This window comes from Echiichthys vipera, assembly GCF_963691815.1.
Source record: "Echiichthys vipera genome assembly, chromosome: 8".
Lineage (NCBI taxonomy): Eukaryota > Metazoa > Chordata > Actinopteri > Perciformes > Trachinidae > Echiichthys > Echiichthys vipera.
In genome coordinates, this window is record NC_139833.1 from 13,697,301 (window position 1) to 13,712,630 (window position 15,330).

Sequence of the window (15,330 nt, forward strand, 5' to 3'; positions counted from 1 at the left end):
AATACATTTTATAGACAATTACAACGAATTCCTAAAAATGATTAGAACTGATGATGAGAATACTTGCTAATTGCATTCCTTAATTAAACAGCCTTGCAAAATAAGTTGCATTAGCAATTATCTGTTTGTGATGATTTCACATCGTCAAGTCTAGCTTTCTTGGTTTGAAAGCAGTCTTTTTTCCCCCAATGCTTTTAATGTTTTATGCAAAGCATTTTGAATTACCTTGTTGTTGAAATCTGCTATACAAATCAACTTGCCATGCCAGTGTTACTAAATTAAATTGACTAAATCTGATGCTGCCATCCAGGCTGAATTATCAACTGTGCAAAATGGGCAACTGCTCTGAAGACCCAAATGCCCAGGGGCTCCAAAAGCCCTAGGTTTGAGTTGTGTCAGTTTGTTATACATATCTATTTCGATCCTTTCACATAATTTGTCCCGCACCAAAAAATGATAGCTTGATGTCTGTAGATAACTTTAAGGTATGATGTACTGTGGTCCAGGTGAATATGGTCTCCACAAATTATACCAATAACTCTTGTTTTAATAGAAACAATGACATTGGAATATATACTAGTCGTGGTAAAATATTTATTTCCTGATGCTTGCCATATTTCTATGTTTCCATGACAAACTTTTGCTAGGAAAGAAGAAACTTCTCCATATTCACCAACTTTATTAGCTAAAATTAAAATAAAAAAGCAAATTAGGGTATATATTTTGTGGAAGAATAAAAATTGCAGAAAATAGTCTGAAATAATTTGTGTCACCGTATAATTTTTCTAGGAAAGAAGACACTTCTGCATATTTACAGACGTTCCTAGCTTTGATCTGAAATACCATATGTGCAGATATGGTAGGATGGTAGTGTTTTAGTGAGGGGATGCATTTTGTAGCAGACCAAAAACTACGGAAATTACAGTCTGGAATAATTTTTATCCCAGCCATAATTTAGGGAAGAAGAAACGTCTCCATATTTACCAACATTACTAGTTATGATCTAAAATATGTGCAAAACTTGATGGTAGGACATCATCTGTGCGTTTTTAGAGAGGGCATACATTTTGTGGCACACTGAAAAATGCAGAAAATACAGCCTTGAAGAATTTATGCCCCCCTATAACTTTTGTCAGGGAAGTAGAAACTCCATATTTAGAGACAGAGTCTCCATATTTACCATTTCCACATTTCCAAGCTTCTCGGAGAGATGATTTAATGATATGAAGCAAACCTTGTCTTAAACACCGGTCTTGAACCATAGCCCCTGATCCAAGATCCCCAAATATTTGCGGTTAAGGGCATATTAGCACAATTTGTCGGGACAGTAAATTTACCACTCATACGGAAATGACTCCATTCAAATTGAGTAACAGTGATGTTAATGCCCCTAGCAATGGTTGCCATGGGAACTGAGGTCTGTCTTTATTTTTATTTAACATAGATAACATATAGTAGACCTTTTTAATGAAAGTCCATTGCTAGGCAACAACATTGGTCCTTGTTAACTTCCTGTCAGCTGATGTCATTCACATTCACTGCAACAGGAATCAAACTTGGACACATTTACAATGTTTATGTTTACAACTTTGAAAAGGTCTATGCCTTCCGTTGCTATGGAGGTTTGGGCAGTGTCCATGGCTGAAAATAAACACACCCAATCCTTATAGTACCTGGAAAAACACCTTATTGACTGTAGATTACTTTGCATTGGATTTATTTTATAAAACCAATCGTGTGAACTTTGAAATTATACCTACAGAGGTACAATTTCCTATGTATACAGTGGTTGCAAGGTTTCCTTAGCAACAGTTGCCATGAAAATGTAGAAATTACTGGCAAGCATCAGGAAATATAAAGATGTTACCACTGCTAGTATATGTTCTGATTTTGATGTCCATTGATGTCCTATATTAAAACAAGAGTTATGATATTTGATTTGCTTTTAAGGGTAAATTAAAATCATTTGTGGGGGCAATCATACTGCTCTCTATAGTTCAGCCTCTAGGCCCCTGATGTCCCACCCGGATCATAGTAACCACACCTAAAAATCATCTACAGACATTAGGCTATCATTTTATGGGATTGGACACATTATGTGGAGGGTGGGCTACGTTTTTGTTACGTTGCTCATTTTCTAGGCCCCGTCTAAGAAGCTCCTCCTAGACTATTACTGTAATTTGATCGATTAATTTAAATTATATCCAGTTATATTCCAGACCAGGAGTTGGTTGGAACAGGTTTCAGGATGGAAAATAATGAAGCTGTCATGTTCAGTCTGGTCTATGGAAGTGACAGGGTTTAAAGAGAGCACACACCTCAAAGCGAAACATCTAAACACAAGGGGGCAGCATTACTTCATGAAGCAGCACATGAACACAACACAGCACAAACGCTGAAATCTTTTCAAACATATGCATGAAGATGACTGCTTATAAGGTTTGGAGATGTGTTGAATACATACTTTATGTGAGACATATCTTTAAACTCATACTCAGCCTTTTATGGACCATATGCAGATATAAAGCTGTTTTCCTCCCACTGAGTGTTATTTCCTGTTTGTGGAAAGCATCCAAATAGTGACATAACAGAGGAATTTTAACCACGGGATGGGTCCCTGCATAAAGAGCTAAGAGGCATTTTTAGTTTGTTAGTTAGTTAGTTATGTTATATGAAAATGCAGATTTAATTTAAGATATTATTTTAAAGACATTTCTGCCTAGTAGATGTGCAGAGAGGGTCAGTTGACTGATTTGCACAGTATCTGTATTTTATGTAACACACACACACACACACACACGCACAAACACACACACACGCACGCACACACACACACACACACACACACACACACACACACACACACACACACACACACACACACACACACACACACACACACACACACACACGCACAAACACACGCACACACACACACACACACACGCACACACACACACACACACACACACACACACACACACACACACACACACACACACACACAGACAACATTTATAAAATGTGACAACTTATTTCATGTTTGTATCTTTATTAGCCATATCTGACATTCTGAATCCATGAAACACACTCAAAGCCAGAACCTTTCAAGTTCCTGAAACCTGTTATAACCCATCTATGATTTATCTGTCATGCCGTGTTGGAGTGATTCTTTTCTGAACAAATAATGACATGTATATTTTAGAGATGTGACTGCTCAGTTTTTTTTTTCATTTATTACAAATTCAATAAGGCAAAACAGTTCTGAAGTGATAGTGACAAGTTATTCGTTGAAAATCACAGCGAGGGCTGCTACAAAAGTGACATACTCCTGGAAATCAACAACACCATCACCGTCGTTATCCAGCGCACTGAAAAATTTGTCCGCTTCAGCTTTGTTTTGCTGGAGAAAGAGAAACAGTAGGAGTTAAAAATAGATTGTAAAACATAAACATGTCCAAGAGTCATTCACCGCACTCTGTTGCACATTTGTCATATCTTTTCTATACTTACTCCTCCTGTCATCTTGAACTCTTTGCGAAGCAGTTCAGCAAGTTCCCCCTTCGACAAAGTGCTGCTGTCTCCGTCTTTTCCAGAGTACTTCTTGAACACATTCCTGAGCATCGCCATTGCCTGTACTAGCTCTGACATGTTAGCTGGAACGAGAAAATATTGTTGACTGTGTAGTTTGTTTTTTATTTATTTATTCATTTAACATGTCTGGCTTAATGTGGTAATGATTTGTTCTACATTAAAACACATGCTCTGGACTCTTGAATGAGCAGCTTGTCAAGCTCAGGAATGTTTCCGCCCAACACACGTCCTCTTTTGACTCTTGAATAGAACTGATGATTTTAAATATACATTCAGTACAAGCTGCAATTCTTACTTTCTTTCTTTTTATATCTTGCTATGTTTTTTTCCTTGCCATTTCTTGTCTCTGAAAGTTTCTGAAACAATTCAAGGCATTTAAACTGCATATACACTCACTTTAGTGACTGTTTATGGCTTTGGCTTGGCACCGCTATACGCTGTCCTCACTCACTAATGTTCAGTTCCTCTTAGTTTCCCCACCCTCTTTAAAAAAAACCTTTTCATAGTCCCCCCCCCCCCCCCCCCCCCCAGGAATTCTTGGTAGCTTTTATTTACATAATTCCCACAAATGTCACGATTGTCACTGTAAATGTCATGAATTGTTATAATCTTACATAGATTGACATAAAAATCCTATTCAGATGTAGCACCCTACACAGTACTCACACCACACCCAGAAGCTCACACATGCATCTCATGCCACATAATGCTACACAGTATCAACTACTGAGATAAACTCAAGCCAAAATAGCTACTGCTGCATTTCAAAAAGATTTTTTAAACTTACACACTTACCAAGATTGTATGAAAACTTGTGTAGATAGAAAGGATGGGAGAGAGGATTTGTGGGGAGAGCATTGACACTAACGTTTTATAGAGGTTGACACACCCTCTTTCCAAACCCCCACCCCTTTTTCATTTCTTCAGAAAAAAACTAAATTTCAAATTGACACCAAAGGAGTGTGCTCTTTTCTTGCTTTCTCTCTGGTATAAGCCCCCATTCATTTTACCAGTTTGGGAAAGGTCCAAGTCATATCAGGTTGCATGTAGTAAGTAATGGTGGTCAAATTATTTCCTGTCTGTCTGCATGGTGAGGGAGCATCAGATCATCTAAATACATGAATACCCTTCACATGAAGGAGCTCTTTTGTTAAAATTCAAACTTAAAAAAATGACAAAACAAAACAAAGGCCAATATTGACTTCCAGTTTCCTGAATCATTTCCTTCAAAGTCAAACACAGCTGGCCTTGTATAGGGTGGAGCCCAGGTCTTGAAAGAAAAATATTGCATGCAATAAACCTGGCAATATTGAAAACCACAAGAGTCGGGAAGGACTGATGACAATATGCATGCTGTACCTGACTACAATTTAGGGTAATGTCAGTAAACCTTATTATTTTGGTGGAAAATATATTACATTTTTTACACCGCTACTTTTATCTCACAGCTGCAGTCACTAAATAAATCTGATTGTGTTTAACCAACTTTTCCTTTTCAGAAAATGTGATAATGAAATATTTTATAGATGTGACTGTAATACTGGGGCAAGTTGGATCACTCAGTTTTTTTTATTTTTTATAGTTTTTACAAATTAAATAAGGCAAGAAAGCTTGGAGGCGAACATATTTATTCTTAAGTGCACATTGCAGTAAGGGCTGCAAAAAGGGACAACGTGATGGTGCACTTTCCTTATCAAGTGTGCTGAAGAATTAATCCACATCAGTTCTGCTGGGTTAAAGAAAGAGAAAGGAGTTTTAGATTTTAAAATGCCAAAAAATATGGCCTAGAGGCATTCATAGCTCTCTGTTGCAACATGGCTGCATCTTTTCTACTTACCCCTGCCCCAGGAAACTAATTCTGGAGCAGTTCAACAAGTTCTCTCTTGGTCAAAAGTATCTGTGTTTGCAGATGCTCCATGTTTTGCGGTATACTTGTCGCAAGGTAGCCCTGAGGAGTGCCATTGCCTGCATGAGCCTCTGATGTATTGGCTGGAACAAGACAATATTTTTGACTGTGTAGTTCAGTGTTTACTTATTTATTTCACATGTCTGTGGTACTGCAGTAATGTGGTAATGCTTCATGCTACATTTAAACACATGGGTGGACGGCTTTGGAAAATCCTGTTAAAAGACTGGGAGGAGTTGGATGAGCAGCTTGTTAAGATCAGGAATGTTACCACCCAACACACTAACTCAATTGTCTTATGAATAGAAATGATCGATTGATGACTGATGAAAAAAATATTCAGTAAAAGCAAAATTCAAAATGTCTTGTCCTCTTTTCTCAGTCCTTCAGGGGTAAAAACAGTTCTAGTGACCACACTGGGTTTAAACAAGAGACATGATCAAGTATGGGTGGTGCAACAGAGAAGTAAATTGGTAGTTTGATGTGACAGACACTCTAAAAGTTTCTAAAACATTCAAGGCATCTTAATGCTGCTTACCATTCATTTTGGTCCCTCCTTCTGAATGCTTTGGCTCAGCACTGCCATATGCTAATGTTCAGTTCCTCTCAGTTTTTCTACCCTAATGCCTGTAGATCTTTTAAAACAACTTTTCATTGTTTTTCGATTTTTTACTTGCAATTCTTTGGAGCTTTACATTTCTGCATTATAATTTTCTACTATTATAATATCAAAATAAGGATTGTGATTATCTTACCATGTTAATCCTATTTAGATGCAGCCGTCCGTACATGCATCTCATGCTATATAATGCTACATATCAAGCATCAACTACGTAGATAAACTCAATCCAAACGGTTAAGATGCTATCATGGAGGGGGCAGAACTGCGATCAAGATGCTTTGGCTTCACGTTTGGGGAATCTACAGTCTATGGTCTCTATAGCTAATTTCACAACTGTATGGGGCAAATTCTTTTTATTCTGTCCATCCATCTGCAACCGCTGATGGATCTGTCAGCCGTTCCCAGCCCTCTTGCTGTGAGTTGATAGTGGTTACCATTACACCACGTGTCGGTCTGCATTATTAAGGTGTGGCTGTTTTGAGTGGCAGGTGGCAGCCGTCACAGGAGGCTAATGTTAGCTGCTAGCCGTCTGCTTTGCTACCGTCACGACTATCAGACTAAAAATATGGCTTTATGTACATTAATTTGACAACAAGATGTTAAAGCTTAATTTGATATGCTCCAGTTTTTTTTGGTGAGTTAAATTCTAGTATTAATTTATTTATATGTTAGCATTATTATGACTCAACAGTCATATTAAAGATAATAATCTCAGTGCTGACAATAACAGTCACATAAATGCTGCATATAAATTTTAGTCCCCCGCATACTTCTATCAGTGTCTAAACCCTAAATCAGTGCGAGCAATTATGAAGTAAATAGTTTGGATTAGCTAGGAGCAGGCGGAGTCATGACACTGCCAAGATGGCGATGGTGGAAGCCACTAGAAGCTGCCAACCTTGATCTTAATGTTTTGTTAGAATCCTATGATGAGCGATGTCAACGAGACCATGCTCATATTTTATACAGTCTATGCCTAAAATGCACAGCCATGAACCCATAATAGGCCTAAGGTTATTTCTCCTTGTCTTTCCTTTCCGTTCTCTCTCTCTCTCTCTCTCTCTCTCTCTCTCTCTCTCTCTCTCTCTCTCTCTCTCTCTCTCTCTCTCTCTCTCTCTCTCTCTCTCTCTCACTCTCGCTCTCCGTGGGTGTGGGTGTGTGTGGATTAGTGTGTGACTAATCTCAATCTGACTCAGAGCTACAGGAATCAAAATTGGGGCAGTGGCACTGGGAATGCCCACTTGTTACACAACACACTGAATCCAAAATTCCCCTTCTGGAGCAGGGCTAGACCCTAACACACCCACACCCACACACACACCCACACACACACACACACACACACACACACACACACACACACACACACACACACACACACACACACACACACACACACACACACACACACACACACACACACACACACACACACACACACACACACACACACACACACACACACACACACACACACACACACCAGTCTTCCCCCTCTGGCTCTTATGATGACTCACATCGTCTCTTTTTAACAGCAGAAGCTTTGAGCTTTGGTTGGTTTCTTGCTGCCTTCAGATTTCTTTTTCGACTTTATTTTTGAAGAAGCCTTCTGCATCTTCTGTCTCCTCCTCCAGATCCTTCTTCATGGTTATTCTTCTGTCAGATTGGCCATTTTCCTTTTCCTCCTGACAGCACCCCGACTTCACTAGACCTAGCTTTGGGGAAAAGCTTCGTCACAATGTCGTTCTCCTTGACACAGTTAAGGCCAATCAAGGAAAAGGAGCCAGGACCCAAATCAAGCTTTTTATCTCACAGCTGCAATGACAAAATGTGTCACTTCTGACATTCAAAATCAGTGAAACACTCTCAAAGTCAACTCATTTGAAGTTCCTTAAACCGGCATAATACAATACAAATAAATAATATAATACAAATTGAATAAAGCAAGGAATTTCTGAAGCAATGTAGCTTAAGTATGTATTCTTAATGCTTACAGATCAGACTGAACAATACTGACATACTCCTGGAAAGTAACAACACCATAACCGTCGGCATCCAACTTGCTGAATAATTTGTTTATTCAAACTACTCCAGTGGGCTACAGAAAGAAAAACAAAAGGAGTTGTACTCAAAACATTATGTCAAAAAGTCAGTCACAGCTCTCTGTGTCAATAGCGCCTTTGTCTCAGGAAACTCTTTGCGTAGCAGTGCAATAAGTTCTTTCTTGGTTATTGTGTTGTTTTCTGCTTCTAATTCAGCATAATCATGGAAGGTAGGCTGGAATTTAGGCTGGAATGAGAATAACAGTTGACTGTATAGTTCTGTGTTCATTTCTTTTACATGTGTGGTAATCTAGTTATGCTTCATTCTACATTAAAACAAATGGATTTGACTCCAGGATGAGCAGCTTGTTAAGATCAGGAATGTCAACCATCCAAAACACTTCTTACTTGTCTCGTGAATAGAACTGATTATAAAAATAAATACATTTTCAATAGAAGATAACATTCTTATTTTCCTTCTCTCTAAGTCCTGCTCTGTTGCTGTCTTTTCATCTTTTCTCTGTTCCTCAAGGGTGAGCATGTGACATGATCAAGTTTGGGTGGTGCAATAGAGAAGTAAATTGGTGATTTGGTGTGACAGGGAAGTCTCTAAAAGTTTCTAAAACAACTCAAGGCATCTACATGCAGATTTCTTCTTCTGCACGTTACCAAAAATTGACACGTTAAAGGTGTTCTCCTCATAATGCTGAAAAAAAAGTGGGTTGGGATTGCCTCCCTCGGCTCTCACCCCAATACATGAAATAACAATGATTTTCCACGGGACATGCAATAATATGTATAAGAAGCAAACAAAGACACACAGAGGGAGAGTCACCTCATTCTCTGCTCAGGACGCCATTACTCCAATATCTTTACATAGAAGGTAGTTGTTGTTGCTCACCAATGCATCTCATGACACATAATACTACATATCAATTATTGAGATATACTCAATCCAAAATGATTCATGCTGTATTTCCAAATGGATCTTTAAAACATATCTCCACTCACAAATACTGTAAGTCTTCGAGAGGTCGAGGTGGTGGAAGAGAGGGATTTGTGAAGAGAGCACGCCTTTTTAAATACAATCCATTTTTAAACAAATTGCAAAATGACAATGCTGGAATGTACATGTTCTCGCATTTGCTCCGACCTAAGTCCCTTTTAATACCAGTAATACCAGTTTGTAAAGTAATACCATGTAGTGGTGATCAATACAAAATGTCTGTAGGGAACATCAAATGCTCTTGCTACATGGATACAGAAATGTATTTCAGCACAGCTGGTTTTGCAGCTTGCGGCTATATCATAAGTTAATGTTTGCAATAACCCTGACAGGCATAGGTAATGATAGATAATGCAAACACTAATACGATATTATGCAGTATGTTACACCCAGCTCTGTTCAGACTTGTCATGTTACATGCCAGGGTGGAGTACAAGGCCCCAGTTTGAGTTGGTAGAAGGAAAACCAAATTGTAAATGGAAAATGCACATGGAAAAAGCAATCTCCCTTTATTTTCTTGTTTAAAAATCTGTATTCTTAGTTTATGAATGCTCATATCTTGACAACTGTCCACCCAATCTACTCCACTCGTGGCGGGTGTATTGCAGGGTTCTTTATGTTGAAGATGGTGCAGTCTGGACATGTGACACGTTTATTAATAAACTTTGAATAAACTGGACCTTTGCTTCATTGATGTGATGTTGAACAAAGGATTCTTACAATACAAATGTGGTACAAATCACTCATTAATACTGGAAAAAGACATAAATATGTTGTTTAAACCTTCTGAGAAATTAAATGCACCACATCTTCTTCGTAGCTTCCATGTTGTTTCCATATTATTACATAAAGCTCATAAACACACTGTCAGTATGTCCGAAGAACGAGTTCTCAACTCGGGAAATGGGACACTTCGTGGAGCACCTGAATGCAGCAAGCCTGCTGTATCAGCAGTTGGGTTCTGCAGACTCATTTGTGTGAGCTTGTGTCCATTCAAAAAAGCAACAACAAAGAAATAACACTGTGGCTCTAATTATCAACCAAATGTACAGATAAAGTTAGATTCGCCATCTTTCCTGAATCTGTCCAAGCATCTCCTATAATTCGGTAAACACCTAATCCACAAAAAAGTTTGTGTTAAAGTTTTTTGTTTTTTTTTATTCTATCCAGATTACATCTTTGATTTAAGTACTACTGTCCCAAAGCTGCCTTCCCTCATTTTCCCTTGTGGGGACCCCACTCAGGTTGCTAAGTTGGTTACTATGGCTAAGGCCTCCACCTGCTCTCTAGACCCCATGCACACAACAATGGTCAAAGACTACCTACCTATCTACCTGCTGGTGGACAATGGTCAATTCCACGCTGGTTTCTGACATTGTTCCCATCAATTTCAAAACCATTTTCAGTCACACCCATCCTGAAAGGGCAGGTCTGGACCCTAGCGACTTAACTGTCCCAACTCCGTCAGCATTATGTCCAACCATTAGATCTTTGAAACACTCCAATCTGGACTTAGACAGCACCATACCACAGAGACGGCCCTCATCAAAATCACCAACAACCTCCTCATCCCTGCTGACTCTGATAGTATAAGCATACTTATTCTCTGCAGCTTTTGACACAGTCTCGCACACTATCCTCATCAACCACCTATCTAACCACCTAGGCCTCACCACCTCCTGGTTCCAGTCGTACCTCGCCTTTGTGTGTGGCAATGCACCTGAGGAGAATTACTATAAGCTAAGAAACTTCAGCCTACAGGCTACTGTGTTTAGAGTGAGAACCTCAACCATCAACATGTCTCTGCACGAACAGACAATATGTTACAACTGTGGGTTGCTGCCAATATCATAACCTGGCTGCTGTTTGGGGAAATATCTAATTGTTTGGGTGGGTTTGGGCATTAATGTAATAAGAGACAGAGACACCAGAACAGATGGTGAATAGCAGAGAATAAGCGTGGTCAGGGATTCACTGGTAGGGAATGCTGAAGCTGAACCATTCTGTATAGATGATACTGTCCTTCCTCTACAAACACAGCTACTGAAAAAAATGTGTGCTTAGTACTGTACATCAGCCATTAAAACAACTTCAAATTTAAAACACTAATCATTTCCATGTCAGGATTTGTTGTTTGTCAGGACTGCTGTGCCTGTGCAGACCTTCGGTCAGTATATATGCAGATGTTAAACACTAGGAGACTTCTAAAAGCTACCAATTAAAAGACAAGTAAAGCTTATTTTATGTACAAATAAGTACAACTCTAGCTGCTGTATCTGCTCAGTTTTGTTTTTTTATTGTAAGCATATGAACAATTTACTAAACATCAACTTTTTGGTGAAGAAATTAAACCCCACAGTGCACTACTGTTAGTGTTTGCAGCAGTGCTCTCTGTTTTATCAAAACAGGCTGCTGTTGTGTGCTGTGTACTCTCTGCATCTCTCATGGTGACCGCACTAAACAAAAATTTTCCACTAGGTCGTACAACCCTGTGGTTGATCGTGTGTGTGTGTGTGTGTGTGTGTGTGTGTGTGTGTGTGTGTGTGTGTGTGTGTGTGTGTGTGTGTGTGTGTGTGTGTGTGTGTGTGTGTGTGTGTGTGTGTGTGTGCAAGATAGTTGTTTACCTCAAGTAGGTTTTTACAGAGGAAGTCTATCTAAATTGCCTCTCAGTCTTTCTTTTCATTCTTTTGGTAAAAGTTTCTCTTCTTAGTTAAAATATGCACAGATAATAAAATATGTGATCGAATCGTTCGCTTCCTGATTCAAGTAAATCAACAAACCGCATTCAATTATTGCAGTTTGATTTAAAAAGAAGAAAAGGAAAAAAAGCTTGTAGCCGTTAAACTGCTCCACTTGCACAAGAGTGTGTCATAACCCTGTTGAGTTCATTATAGTTTATGAGCTATGATTTGGCTGAATGTATCCCTGGAATGACAGATCAAAACTGGAGTTTAGTTTTCTTTGCAGCTCTGTGGTTTGAACAAAAATAATGCTGCCGCTAGCACGCAGTTCGGCTTACAATGAGTCACCATTAGAGAACAGGAAATATGAGACCCACAGACACAATGGAGTCCAAGCTTGCCCTGCGTCCTCTTTCACCCTTTCTCTCCTTTATTGTTTCTGGTTTCCATAGTTTCTCTGCTTCCTTAGTTTGTATTACGCCTCCTACTGCTTATGCTAAAGCTGCCGTTGATAATATGCTCTTGTTAAACAAATAAACTGTCGGTAAATGGACTGTTTGCGGTGTATTATTAAATACTACCTCTCTTTTTACATGTGCAGATGGGTACAGTATAACTCCATAAAGAGTCCAGCTCCAACAAAGCACCATTCATAGAAAGTAACGTGTGCTGCCAGTGCTCTGTTCTGAGTTTGGAGTGTTTTAGGAGCTTTACCTTGCTCCAAAACTCATTGCCTGTTTGTGGATGCTAATTAAAAACAGATATGCAGTATACACATTCATAGGTGTTTGCCACAGCATTGTAATGTAAATGTGAGGTTTCTGTTGTGCAGGTGTTTGATTTGACTGTTTTTGAATATCCTATATCATGTATGATGATATGAGTCATAGGGACACCCTCAAGTTAAGAAGTTTGTTTGTATATATACATATATATATATATATATATATATATATATCAATATAGACAGTATATTGCCATTCATGGTATCACCTTCATCCAATTAATGATGACTAAAATACATAGTGCATCTTTCTTCCCTCTTTTCATTCTGCACTTTAGAAATTCAGACCTGATATGGAAAATGTGTAACAGTGATACAGATTTTGTTGACTTTGACTTTATAAGACTCACGCAACGCTCTGCCTGGATTCAAAAATAAAAAACAAAGGAGCAACCCGGCCACATGTAAAGCCTTTTACATCTGGGTAGGGTGTGTCCTTCTACTAGCTTGAGGTGGGGCTGATGATCCCTCTGGTGGTGAATTGCTAAACTGAATAAAACTGAATCTGTTTTCTGCGGAATTATACACAGTTCACAGTCTGTGGTGTTATATTTAATGTACTCCGAAGGTAGATTTAAGTCTTCCAAGAGTTAGAGGAAAAGCTCAACACAGTTTCCATCTGATTATTTTGCATGACAAGTTCTAGACAGGAAGCAGACATAAAACCTGCATTTGCTTCATTTACTTGTGTGTAGTCTCTTCTGGTCTTCAGGATTAATTATATGTCTTTTTGAAGTAGAATAAGTGTTATGGTTAATTCATGCTTACACTGCTGTTGGTATAGCTTTGCTTCTGCAGACAGTAATTTGAGTCCCTTGCAGACCACCTATTAATTTAATCTGTTTAGTGGATTTACACCGAAATTGCATTGTGTCTGCAGGCTTCCATATCATGAAGACTTCACCAAGAGAAAATTAAAATTGTTACTTACAGTTACACAAGCAGGATGCTGGCAGAAGGTCACCTTTAACGCGTCACTAACTCCTGCACAACCTCCTAACACCCCCTAACCCCTGCTAGGACCGGCACAACCTGTTTGCATCATACACTTGTTTCTTCACACAAACATGCATTTCAATGCAATTTCTGCATTGCTATGAACCATCCAGACCTCTCAGATGGTCTGGGACATGTCTACTCTGTGTCCCCAGAGGCAAAACTAAACATGGAGAGGCAGCATTCAGTTTTTATGCATCATATATCTGGAACAAACTCCCAGAAAACAGCAGGTCTGCGGCAACTATCAGCTCTTTTAAATCAAGACTGAAGACTTTTATGTCTGAGCCACTGCCTTTCAGTAAAAACAACAATTAAACAACAAATGAAACAATTAATTAATTACTTGTACTGCACTGTAACTTCTATTTGTTCTGATATTCCTCGCTTTATTTATTTTTTTAAATGATTTGATTGGCTTGTTTTTATTTTTATTTTTTGGAGTTATTTTATCTGAATGCCATTTTATATCTAAGTGTAATTTTATATTTTTCTTTCCAATGCTTTTAATGTTTTGTGGAAAGCACTTTGAATGACCTTGCTGTTCAAAGGTGCTATGGAAATAAATCTGCCTTGCCTATGGGCGTTCGCTCCATAGTAAACCAACTGGATTTTGCCATGACTAGTGTTGTGTGTTATATAGCATGTTTTTGCTGTCTGTCTTTGAATCTGTTCTCTCTGCTGCTTTTCATCATGTTTCTAATGACTCTTTCCAACTGAAAAGGAGAAAAAGAGTTGGCTTTAATTCACGTCTATGTTTTGATTTTACATGATGGTCGGAACAATTGCACAAATATATAACCAGGTGCATTCTGTTTGCTCAGCAAGGTGGTGCTTTCAAGCAAATTAGATGCAAATAGGCAAAGATAAGTGGTTTCACATGAATTGATGACAGGGACTTGATATCATTCAGTGCCTCCATCAATACTATATATCAAAACAGATGAACAGATGACACATTTTTGATTTAAACTCAATGGTTTTTATTTATTTTAGGCAGGATTGAAGGGACACTACTTTGAAAACCAACTGACAGAGAGACAATGAAAGTCACATTCTGTGGCTGCTGTTGTCAGGCAGTGACACATACGATGGTAATTCTTCAAAGGCTGTATCTTCAATCTTCAACAGTCTTCACCTTTTTAGCACTTGCCCATCTTCTTGGCGTAGCAGCATTTGGCCATGGTAGCCACACACTGACAAAACTCATCAAAGTCTAGCTGCTTATCACCGTCCTCATCGCAACACTTCATGGCCTTCCTGCAGTCAGCTTGCATGAGTTTTGCCTGGAGAACAGATTATTAATGTAAATGCATCTGAGTGGTGTAAAAGAAGCAGGATAATAAGTGAATAAGTGAAGTGTGTTGTTATGTTGTTGTCTTTTTGTTTAGTGTTGAGAATCTTACTTTAATTTCAGGGTTTTGGATTTCTTTGTCCAACAGATTCTTTATCTCCATTTTTTTCAGCTTGCCATCACTGCCACTGTGCTCCACAAACATATCCACCATGTGTCCAATGACCTGTTCCAGACGAGCCATATCTGTAGCTGGACACAAAGATTGAAATAGATTTTAAGTAATATTAAAAGAAACACAGGAGATAATGCTTTGAAAAAACAGAAAGTGAACAGAAAATAAAGTTGTTGCCAAGACTGTTTTCACTGTTTTTTTTCAAGTGTTATGAAAAATCTTGATATCGG

General features: G+C 38.6%; 2 long non-coding RNA genes across 2 annotated transcripts; both read right to left on the bottom strand.

The window, feature by feature from the left end:
• Positions 1-3,210: 3,210 nt before the first annotated feature.
• On the bottom strand, positions 3,211-4,481 carry LOC310950809. Its single transcript, XR_014593305.1, has 3 exons — positions 4,390-4,481; positions 3,514-3,656; positions 3,211-3,403 (listed from the first exon to the last, which is right to left on the bottom strand). It is a non-coding gene; the product is annotated as an uncharacterized lncRNA (long non-coding RNA).
• A 10,109-nt stretch (positions 4,482-14,590) lies between these two features.
• Positions 14,591-15,173, bottom strand: LOC310950799. The gene is made up of 2 exons (XR_014593303.1): positions 15,038-15,173; positions 14,591-14,917 (listed from the first exon to the last, which is right to left on the bottom strand). It is a non-coding gene; the product is annotated as an uncharacterized lncRNA (long non-coding RNA).
• Between the last annotated feature and the right edge of the window lie 157 nt (positions 15,174-15,330).